This window comes from Choloepus didactylus, chromosome 12, assembly GCF_015220235.1.
Source record: "Choloepus didactylus isolate mChoDid1 chromosome 12, mChoDid1.pri, whole genome shotgun sequence".
NCBI lineage: Eukaryota > Metazoa > Chordata > Mammalia > Pilosa > Megalonychidae > Choloepus > Choloepus didactylus.
In genome coordinates this window covers 530,308-540,646 of record NC_051318.1, presented here as the reverse complement: position 1 = coordinate 540,646, position 10,339 = coordinate 530,308, and the positions used below count along the sequence as shown (strand labels likewise).

At 56.6% G+C, this 10,339-nt stretch overlaps 1 long non-coding RNA gene across 1 annotated transcript; it reads left to right on the top strand.

Annotated features, from left to right (window-relative positions):
* Positions 1-3,506: 3,506 nt before the first annotated feature.
* Positions 3,507-7,211, top strand: LOC119507156. Its single transcript, XR_005211148.1, has 3 exons — positions 3,507-3,791; positions 4,330-6,224; positions 6,648-7,211. It is a non-coding gene; the product is annotated as an uncharacterized LOC119507156 (long non-coding RNA).
* Positions 7,212-10,339: the final 3,128 nt, after the last annotated feature.

The following is a 10,339-nucleotide window of genomic DNA, read 5'->3' as shown; positions in this document are numbered from 1 at the left end:
TGGGCTGTGACAATGAGGGTCTGGCCTTGTCCGCGAGCCCTGAGCCTTCAACAGGGGCTGCCCTGGCTCTCCCAGCCTCCAGGCCTCCCAACCGCCTCACACCCACCCGGGCAGCAGGGCCCCCGGCCGCCCTCCGCCGAGCCCCTCACTGGACACCCCTCTCGCGTCCTCACCCTTCCGGACTCCCCCTGAAGGCCACCTGCCTTCTCCGGGCTGGGGTACGGTAGGAACCCCCACAGCTGTGCTCCCACAGACGGTTTCCTGGTGCTCCCTGCCCTGCCGTGAATGTAGCGTTTGCTCCTCTCCGGGGCGGGGAGCCCCTAGCTGGGCAGGGCCGTGGCTTGTTTGCGGTTGATAATTAGCAGCTGCCCGCTGCCTGGCTCGTAATATGTGCTTAACGTGTTGAGTGAATGAACAAATGAACACGAGCGACCTGAAAAAACCAGGATTTGTCCCTAAGGATGGGAGCCTTTCGAGGTCTGGTGTTTGGTGAGTGCCCGCTGAACACCAGGCCTGCTCCATGAGCCTTGACAGGCTCTGCCGGGTGTCCCGTTGCTGCCTTCGTCTCCCGGATGAGAAAGTGGAGTGACTGGGCTGGGCCCCCACGCTGGGGATGGGCAGAGCCCCCGGCCGCGGCTCCTGCCCTGCGTCTGTCCCACCACCTTTAAGGAACGGCAACTGGCACCGGCCGGCACTGGGGGTCGTTGGAATAAAATAAATACGTGCAAGATCCTAGCAATTTCCTTCCTTCTGCCTCCCCACTTCTGATTACCGATTCGAACGTGCTGAGGGCTTGGAAGCCACATGTGTTGGAATCACACCTCAGCGGAGCGCAAACGCGTTCTGAGGTGCTCCCACCCAGGACGGCACAGAGCACCTCCTGGCGGTTTCCACACGCTGGCCCCCGTCCGCCTTCCCGTGGTGAGGGCCGGTCCTGGAGACGTGAGGGTCCTGGGCCCACCGGCGGAGGGAGCCGACCCCATTCCCGCTCCGCTGGGCGAGCACCTGGCAGGAGCAGCTGCCCTGGCACCGATTGTCCACCTGTGCTTTAGTGTAAACTCTCTCACACTTTGGTGTAACAGCAAATACCAGTCGTGTGTGTTTTTATGCACTCATTCAGGATGAAACAGCTTTGCCAAAGTCAGAAGAAGCACAGTTCATTAGACCATTTTCACTGGGAGGTTTTTCTCGTGCAAAATCATCCACAATTAAAAATGTAGAGAGATTTTCTCAGTCTGACACAGCTTTTTAAAAGCCAGACAAAACCTTTATCGGAAAAGCAATTTATGATGCCAGTAATTTTCTACCTCATCCTGCCATTACCAAGGAGCTGCTGTAGAAGGAGCTCTTAGTCCTGCCCCCCGCTCAGCCCAGAGCCCACACTTGCTCAGGCCTCTAACTTCAGCCCGTTGCTGGCAAAGTAATCATGCTGATTTGCTGCCGAATCGAGGAGGAAGCAATGGGCTGACTGAGTGCTCCCTGTCAGCCATTGCTGAGTGCTCCCTGTGAACCATGCTGAGTGCTCCCTATGAGCTGTGCTGACTGAGTGCTCCCTGTGAGTCAACTGAGTGCTTCCTGTGAGCCAGTCTCAACTGAGTGCTCCCTGTGAGCTGTTGCCAACTGAGTGCTTCCTGTGAGCCTTCCCTGATTGAGTGCTCCCTGTGAGCCGTTCCTGTCTGAGTGCTCCCTGTGAGCCATTGCTGAGCCAGGAGCTCAGCAGTGTGGACTCTTCAAGGTTCACATAAGGACTGTCCCATCTCCTGGGTGGTGAAACGGAGACCAACGTGCTGTAGTCACTTGTCCGGGGCATTTGGTCAGGGGTCCATCTCACACCCTTGGCACAGCCAAGCTGTGCTCCTCCTAAAAGCGAGTCAAACGTGGGAAGTGCTGAGAGCAGGGTCTGCCACAGCCCTCACTGTGAGCTGTGTCATGATCCATTGAGCCACTTTGCTGGGTGCAGGCGAGATACACAAACCCCCCACTGCACCCCTATAAAGACCCGGATAACAAGGTCTGCTCTGTTTATTTTGCACGCTTGCTCTTGAGGTTCTGGGGTAGGTGGGCTTGGAGACTGAAAGCCACCACATCCGGAAGGCAGAGTTGCCATTGCTTTGTTTTAGGTGAATCTGATACAACGTCCTTGTATGAAAAGCTTAATCTAAGAGGCACAATCTACTAATCTTGTTGGAGCAAACATGCCGGTGCCGTCACCACGGGCGCCATGGCGAGTTCTAGAACCTGCGCCGTTGGCCAAAGTAACGGCTGTGCTTCTGGAGTTCCCAGAGGTCCCGCTGTCCTGTTGCCGTAACTCGGGGCCTGTTTGTTTTCTCCTGGAGTAGAACACTGGAGCTATCTGCAGCGTCTGTTTTCCTTTCCGGGACTTGTAGGCTCTCCACCAGAGTATCGGAGAACTAACTTTTCTAAGCACACAATCAGCATATATTTATTGAACTTGTATTATTTGCAAAACACCGTGCGCAGGGTTATGTCTTCTAGTGCTTTCCTGAATTTATGTCTGCACTTCTAGGTTAATCCCACTACAAGCTTTGTACAGGAGTCACAGCCAACACAGCAGGGCTTGTTCTCCCTTCTCCTCCAAGAACGTCCTAACGGAGAGAGCTGAACCTCACACAGCTTGTGAAAGGGTTAAAGGGCGTTTGCTTCTTTCAGCCCAAAAGGGACATTTCAGAGGGAGGTGCCTCACGGTGACACGATGCTGCTGTGATTTCAGGCACCGTCTGACCGCCCATCTGACCTCGAGTTTGATGCCTCGGAGAAGCTATTAGCCTTTCTGGGCCTCAGTTTCTCCATCTGAAAATGGGATCTTCTGAGGATTTAGGGGGAACCCTTGTGAAGCACTTAGAAAGCAGTTATTGCCTCGTTGTTTGTGTCCTTTTTACACCCGAGGAGATGGGAGCTCAGCTTCCACATGGCGGCCGCACACCTCATGTGCACAGTTTGCGAGCAGCGGGAAGCAGACCCGGCCACAGTTTCTCTGCCCCCAAGGCCTGCATTCTTTTCTCTGACCCAGAGGCGCGGGCCCTGGAGAAGGGGAGCTGGCGTGGGGGGTGGAAAAGCACACGCAGAGGCTCCAGATGTTGTTGTTATCATTCCCCTCGGCCGTCCTTGTCCTGGTTGGCGGACGCTGTGGCCCAGGATTTCTTGGTATCTGCGTGTGAAGGTCAGTGCTCAGGGAACTTCTCAGCAACGGTTTCAAAACACGAAGACTCAATGCCAAAGGTGAACACAGCCAAGGCAGCTGAAAAGTCAGAAAGGCCCGACCCTCTGCTCCACGACGCGCTCGGTGGCTGGAGGCCCGTTTCCTGGGGATGAAGGGGCTCGGCCAGGATGACCCCACATGGCTTCCCAGCTGTCATCCGTGTGGAGCTGGCCTCCAGGGGCTCTGTCTGGTGGACTTGCCACCTTGCGTCAGGCCCAAGCAAACACACCCTCTTCCTGCCAAAGGTCATGGGCCGTAGGAGCCACTGACGTGGCTCCCATCCATGCTGTGAACCGCACAGGGCCCAGATCCTCCCCTGGGAGGTGCCTTCACGTCCAGCCGCTGAGGGTACGGCTGCTTCTTGCCCTCCCGTCGCCTCTGAATTCCCAGGATCTTGCAGAGCAGGGACCTAAGTCTGTCCTCCTTGTCCAGTTTCTTACCTCTGTGGATGAGCCTCGGCCCGCAGGCCCTACAAGGGGCTCATAGCTCCCTCCTCCTCCCCCGGTGGATCCGTCAGGCCTGGCGACAGCTCCTGGGTCCAGCAAGATGTGGACAAGGAGAAGCTCCCAGGGTGAGGGGCCCAGGGATGGGGTAAATACCTGAGGAAGGGAGAACAAATCCTCAGCCCCCTGCGAGCTAACTGAACACGCACTCCCTTGGCTGGAGCAGCGGGCAGCAGAGGGGCCTGTGGATGGGGATGGCGGCCCCTTCTCCAGCCATTTTCCAGCCTCCTCCCGGCCCCTCAGCTCCCAGCACGGGGACAGCGCCAGCCTCCCAGAGCAGCCAAGGCTGGGTGGGGGCAGTGCTGCCTCCTGGGGGCCTTGGGAAGCCCCAGGCCCGTCCTGCTCAAGGCCCCAGGCGCGTTCCGTGACGGGTGTAAGCTGGGCTGGGGTGCACGTTTCACACTCTCAGCCCTCCTGATGATAACCGTGAGTCCCAGGCCACCCCGTGGTCCCCTCTGAGCTCTGCGTGGCAAGTTTTTTCCTTTTGGGTAATTCAGGTCAGATTTGCAGAACACACATTAAATGAAGTCTTAATAATTTTCCGAACTGGCTGCCTTTCTTGCTCAAATTCACTGGAAAATTCTCTGCTCTATTCTGACAGTGTAGACTTAGCCTGAAGTCCTTTAAGTCGTGAAGGAACATAGAGGACCCCCACCAAAGCCCCCCACTCCCGGTGTGGGTGAGGGGGCCACCAAGAGAGCCAGTCACAGGGAGGGGATCTGCCCGAGTAACCCAGGGGTGAGCTCCTGCCGCAGACGCTGTGAAGAGTTGAGTCACCACTGGGTTAACACGTGATGCTCGATGGCTCCACAGAAGGACTCGGGACCGAGGGGAGAAACCCCCACCCAGCAAGACCAGGTCAAACCTCCCGGAGCCGCTGAGCCGCACAGAGCCCGGAACCCACCCCCGGCTCCCACTCCCCAGGCCTCTTGCGTTCTCTTCACGTTCACACTCACCGTTCACTCTGCTCAGGAGAGAAATAATTTATAAAGTGGTACCGTTAATGGTGAGATGCTGACTGTCCCACATAGCCTCGAGAGCAAAACGGAGCCACCTCGGGAAGTTTCATCAGCTGGTGGGACTCTGCCTGGTTCTCAGCTTTCACGAAATGCTAAAATCACCCCAGCTCCTCAGAGCGTTATTTGCAGTTCCATATGTTTTATATCCTAGCAATCTAGCAATTCATCAATCTGTTTACATACTGATGTTATACTTAGATGGATATTTAACTTTCCTCAGCCCTGTTGCCTTGCAAAGGATTTATAAACGGCTGCTTTGCAGTAATAGGATAGATACTGCACTAAACGGAAAACAGTAATCATTTTGTTACAAGTCACGGCCTCCTGCTTTTTGTTTGCACACACGCCCACGGGCTGGCCATGTCAGGACCCCTGCTGTGGCAGGCTGGTGCTGAGTGTGGATGTGCTGAACAGCAGCTACAGTTCTGGATAGAAACAGTCTCACGTAAAAATGTACATGAGGCAAACGCACAGCAGTCAACCCATGCATAAAAACTGTGCATTTGCTTCTGACTCCTGTTTTCTACCTGTCTTCTTTTCCACGGTATATGTCATAGTGGTATTGAAAATCTGTCCAGAGAGATCAACAGGCGATGAAATAGCTTTTTTTACTGCTTCTCTAGCACCACAGAATCTTAAAAGTTGGAAGACTTTCTAAAGATCATTGGTTCTGGCTTCCAACCCACAAACGGATGGCCTCTTCCCCAACCTTGACCCGTGGTTGTGCAAGCCTCAGCATGAACGCTCTGGTGATGGGAACTCACGTCTGTGCAGACGTAAATGTCAGGAGGATCTTCCCACGTCAAGCCAGGTCTACAGTGAAACTCGCCTTCTCCTTTCAACCAGCCCTTGTTTCCTGTTCCCCACTCTCCTGGAACCACTGGCCCCCACTTGGAAACCAGGGCCCTCGCCATCCCCCATTCGGGTGGTCACAGCCCGGCGAGTCCATCCTCCGACTGCCCTCCTGGTGCTGCCCCTGCTCTCCTCTCCTGGCTCATTGCCAGTCAGCAACCCAGAGCCTCGGCCTCACGGTTCACCCCCGGTCTAATCCTAGGACCTCACTGTGTGATGACATCCTGTCCCGAGAGCAGAGGACAAAGCCACCCACCCCGCCAGGCTCTGGTGAGACTCCCCACTGTGCACCCCGACGGTCCCACTGTGTGCTCCAGCAGTCAGCTCCCTGAACACACAGCAGCAGGGCCCCCTCGGACCACCCGCTCTGATTCCCCTGGTTTTCTGAGGCTCCAACCCAGGACCCCATCCTTCCTGACTTCTCTGGCTGAGCTGACCCCGGCCCGGGGCCTGCATGGAACTGTGTGTCCACACTGATCACAGTAACCGCTGCTGTCAGTGGCATTTGTTTAAATATTTACCTGCCCACGGGAATGTGAGCCTGTGAGCTCACCCACATTTGGAGCCCTGGGGGATGGCCCAGCGTCTGCCAGGAAGTAGGAGCTGCGTCAGCACCTGTCGGAGACTCAGGTGGAAGGGAGGGGGAGGGGGAGGGGGAGGAGGGAGGGGGAGGGGGAGGAGGGAGGGGGAGGGGGAGGAGGGAGGGAGGGGGAGGAGGGAGGGGAGGGAGAGGGAGGGAGGGGAGGGAGAGGGAGGGAGGGGAAGGGAGGGGGAGGGACGGGGAGGGGGAAGGAGAGGAGGGAGGGAGGGGAGGGAGGGGGAGGAGGGGGAGGAGGAGGAGGGAGGGGAAGGGAGGGGGAGGGAGGGGAAGGGAGGGGGAGGGGGAAGGGAAAGAGCGAGGGGAGGGAGGGGAAGGAAGGGAGGTGGGGAAGGAACACACTGGATCACTGAAGTCATGTTTCACCCAGGGTCAGCCCCCGCTCACAGAGCTGAAACCCTCGCACCTGCAACGGCGGCTGTGTGACACTGTCTTTCCTTCCCCACTTTTCTTAGAAAAATAGAGTGATTTGAATCCTTGCTCTATGAATGTCTTCATGGAAATAATGACAGGCTCCTGCCGTGACCAGCCCTGTCGAACCGACAGGTTAACCTGATGATGACAGATGGAGAAAATCTCCCTCCTCTTCCAGGGCCCCCAGACTCGCAGTCCGGAGTGTCCATCTGTTACTCGCCTTAAACACACCTAAAGCCAGATGGATGCTGAAGATGCACGTACACGCACACAGAAACTTTACACGATGCTTATAGCTCTTGATGATTATACGACCTCCAAAACCAGACACAACTTGAATGTCCCACAGCTGGTGACGGAACACACCAGCCGTGGTACAGCTGCACAGCGGCTCTGCTCGGCAGTGAAAGGACGAATCGCCAGTGCAGCAATCCACCAACCCGAGAGCCTGCAGGCTGCACGGTGCATTTGTGTGACGCTCGGGAAACGGGTCCCTGGGGCGGGGGGCTGCGGCCACGCACAGCATTGGGGAGGTGAAGGAACGGTTCTATGTGATGGCTGTGGTGGCGGCGACACAAAACTGTGTTTGCCAAAACTCATGGAACTGTATGTGAAAATGAGTGAATTTCAGTACATGTAAATTGCACCTCAATAAACCTAACTAAAAACAATTTTTGATCATTTGCTTTTGTGAAAAGAAGACAAACAAATGGCCGGGTGGGCTTGTGCCACTGTGAGCCCCTACGTGTTGAGGAGGACGTTGGAGATGAGCTTGGTTGAACCACAGCTGGACGGGACTGGGCCTTGGGCATGGCCAGTGGCTGCTCTGTGGGCTGCGGAGGCCCCTCTGGGCCCAGGGGAACATGCCGGTTTCTCAGGAAACGTCCAGGTCAGACGCAGAGGGACGGAGAGCCGGTGCCAGCTTGGTGCCTGCGGGTGTGCCCCTCCATGGCCGCGGCCGGGGCGAGGCGGGGAGAGCTGGGCTCGGCGGATGAGCGTCCCCGGGGCCCCGACCGCCTCGGGGCTGAGCAGAGCCGGCCAAGGCAGTGTCTCTGGTTCCAGGCGTGTCTGTCCATCCGTCTGTCCACTGTCCTTGCTGTGGTGACTGTAAATGATGGGACAGCTCCCCATTCCCGGGGGTGGGTCCATCATCAAACAGGAAGAAAGGCTAAAAAGTGGGCTGAGCTCCTGAAAATAAGATGTAAAGCAGATGTCAGGATTTTGCCTGGAACGTCAGGCGTCACGATTTTGACTGGACAATTGAAAACACCTGTGTATTTGGAATTTTGATCACCCCAACTTCCTGTTCTCAGCCGGGCGTACCCCCAGGTGAGGAGGGACCAGCCTCTCCCAGCGCGCGGCCGCCACCTTCGGAATCCAGATTCTTCCACACGGAAGGAGGGACACAGATCACCAGGTTCGCAGTCCGCTGTCTGTTCCGTGAGTGGGCCCCTCCTCCCTGCAGGGTGCAGCCCGTGGACTGTTCAGGGTCCCCTCGTCTCCCCGCACGGGATTCAGACCCAGACTGTGTCTGGCTGACCTGGGAACAGCGTTGGACATTCCCAGGCCGAGCGGGTCCGACTGTCAGGGAGTTTGCAGCAGGGAAATCCCTTGCCAAGGTGCTAGTGAGCCGCCCCCTCTCCGGCGGGCCCAGCGGAAAGGCCCGGCACAGCCCCTGCAGCAGCGTCCCCACGCACGGCTCTGCCTCGGGGTTCCGACCACAGGGCACCTGGTGGACGGTCACCGCAGGGTGGCGAGGGCGGCCAGACAGGCCGTGGGCGGCTGCGATGCCCGGGCTCCTGGCCCCGTGGACGTGCCAGGAGGCACCGGCCCCTCCAAGCCGTGTCCCCGGGCTCCCCACGGTGCCGTTCTCACCCTCGTCCCCGACTCGTCTCGGCTCCCCTGTGCCCAGCCGCCTGGGAAAGGCCCCTCTGCATCCGGGTCCCAGCTGGTGGGGGGAGGCCATGGGTGGGAGAGAGGGACCCGCAGCCCCCAGCCCAGGGCACCGACGATCCGGCTCTGCACCCCAATCCCTGACAGTTCCCGACGTCTGTCTATGCAAACCACGGGGTGAAATGTGGGTTTTCACAGAAGAGAAATTGCAGACCTATATTCTGTTCACAGAAATTTATTTTGTAAGTTTTCATGAACTCCCCTGTTAGCCTGAGTGCATCTTAAGTACGACTACATTTCTAGAAGGTGATTCCGCACAGCTCTTTGGGCCATGTGCTGGAGGCCCCCACCCCCATCCCTGCACCCCTCGCCTTGAACCCTGCGGCCTGTGAGTCCCCTCCGGGGTGGAAGGCAGCCTTCCAGTCACAGGGAAACAGGAGGGGAAAAGAGGGCGAGAGGGACGGGCTTCTAAAGAGCTGGGTTTTTCTGGGAGTGAAGCCAGTACAGAGCTCTGGGTGAAATTCAGAACTTCTAGGGTCTTTGCAGCCCGGTGTCCTCCCTCCTGTCCTTCAAGCAGTGGTCAGCTGGACGCTCGGTTACGCCAGTGCAGCCATTACGCTGTGAGGGCAAAGCTCTGAGAACCACCCGACTTGGCTCAGGTTCCACGGACCACACCAGAATCACTGTCGGTTCTGCAGAAGTTCCCGGCCAGGAGCCGGGCCTGGGGTCCCCGGAACCACTCCAGGGGACCCGCCACCAATTCACCAGCACATGGTGTGATGCGTGTGAAAGCAGGGCCTGGAGGAGCCGCGGTGCAGGGGACGGGCCATCGGTCAGCTGCGGCTGGGCGCTCACAGGGCCTGGCGCCGAGCAGGACCCGAAGCTCGGGGGCAGCTCAGATGACCCGAGGCCACGAGGCCCCGCGTGGGGGTAGCTTTGCTCCTGGGGAGTTCTCAACCCAAACAGCCCCAAATCTTCCACCAGGAGAGCTGCCAATGTGATTTCTCCGTGAAAATACACACGTGCACATATGCCCTCTTGCCTCTCTCAGTCTTGTCTGAGTGACAGCAGTTATTTTTTGCTCTGTCTTCCGGGTCGTGGACGCATTCAGATCTAAATTCCAAAGGTGAATAAAGAGCAAATGTACCTCATTTCTAGGATTTCAAATGCTCTAGGGAGAGGTCTTGGGTACTAAGTGAATAACAATTAACAATATTTTTCCATCTGATTGGCAGATGATATGGTGTTTGCGCTTTAGATTTAAATTAGCTTTCTAGTAAGGTTATCTTGCACATTTTCTGGGGTCCCCTGATATAAATAGACGAAGCAGTAAGGAGGAAATCAAAACAAGTGTGCGTTTGTCTGGAACATGGTGACAACTGTGCAGGCAGAGGAAGACAAGTGCACACAGAAAACAACACTTAGCCGAGAACACGGGGACACAGCTAGTCACACAGTGTCGTCAGATCACTGGCCAAAGAAAACTCGGCTAGAAGTTCAGGTCCAGGTCACGCAGAAAGCATGGGTTGCAGTGAAACAGTAGAGGTATTTGGATCACCACATTTATTTTAAAAATCAGCTGAAGCTTAGCAACTTCATAAAGAACGCCCAGGAGGAAATAAAATCTCCTCACTTAGGAAACACTGGAAAGCGGGTCTAGCTCCAACGTAGCCTCGAGCGGTGACTGTCAACAGCGAGCTGGGAAGGAATGCGAATTGATCAGCCTAAATCCTCCGGCCGCCCTTGCTGGGGGGCGGATATGGAAAAAGTGTACAGTGCCTGATAATGTTTACCTTTATTTGTTTGTAAATCTGAATCCACAGCAGGCCCCTCAGACTCT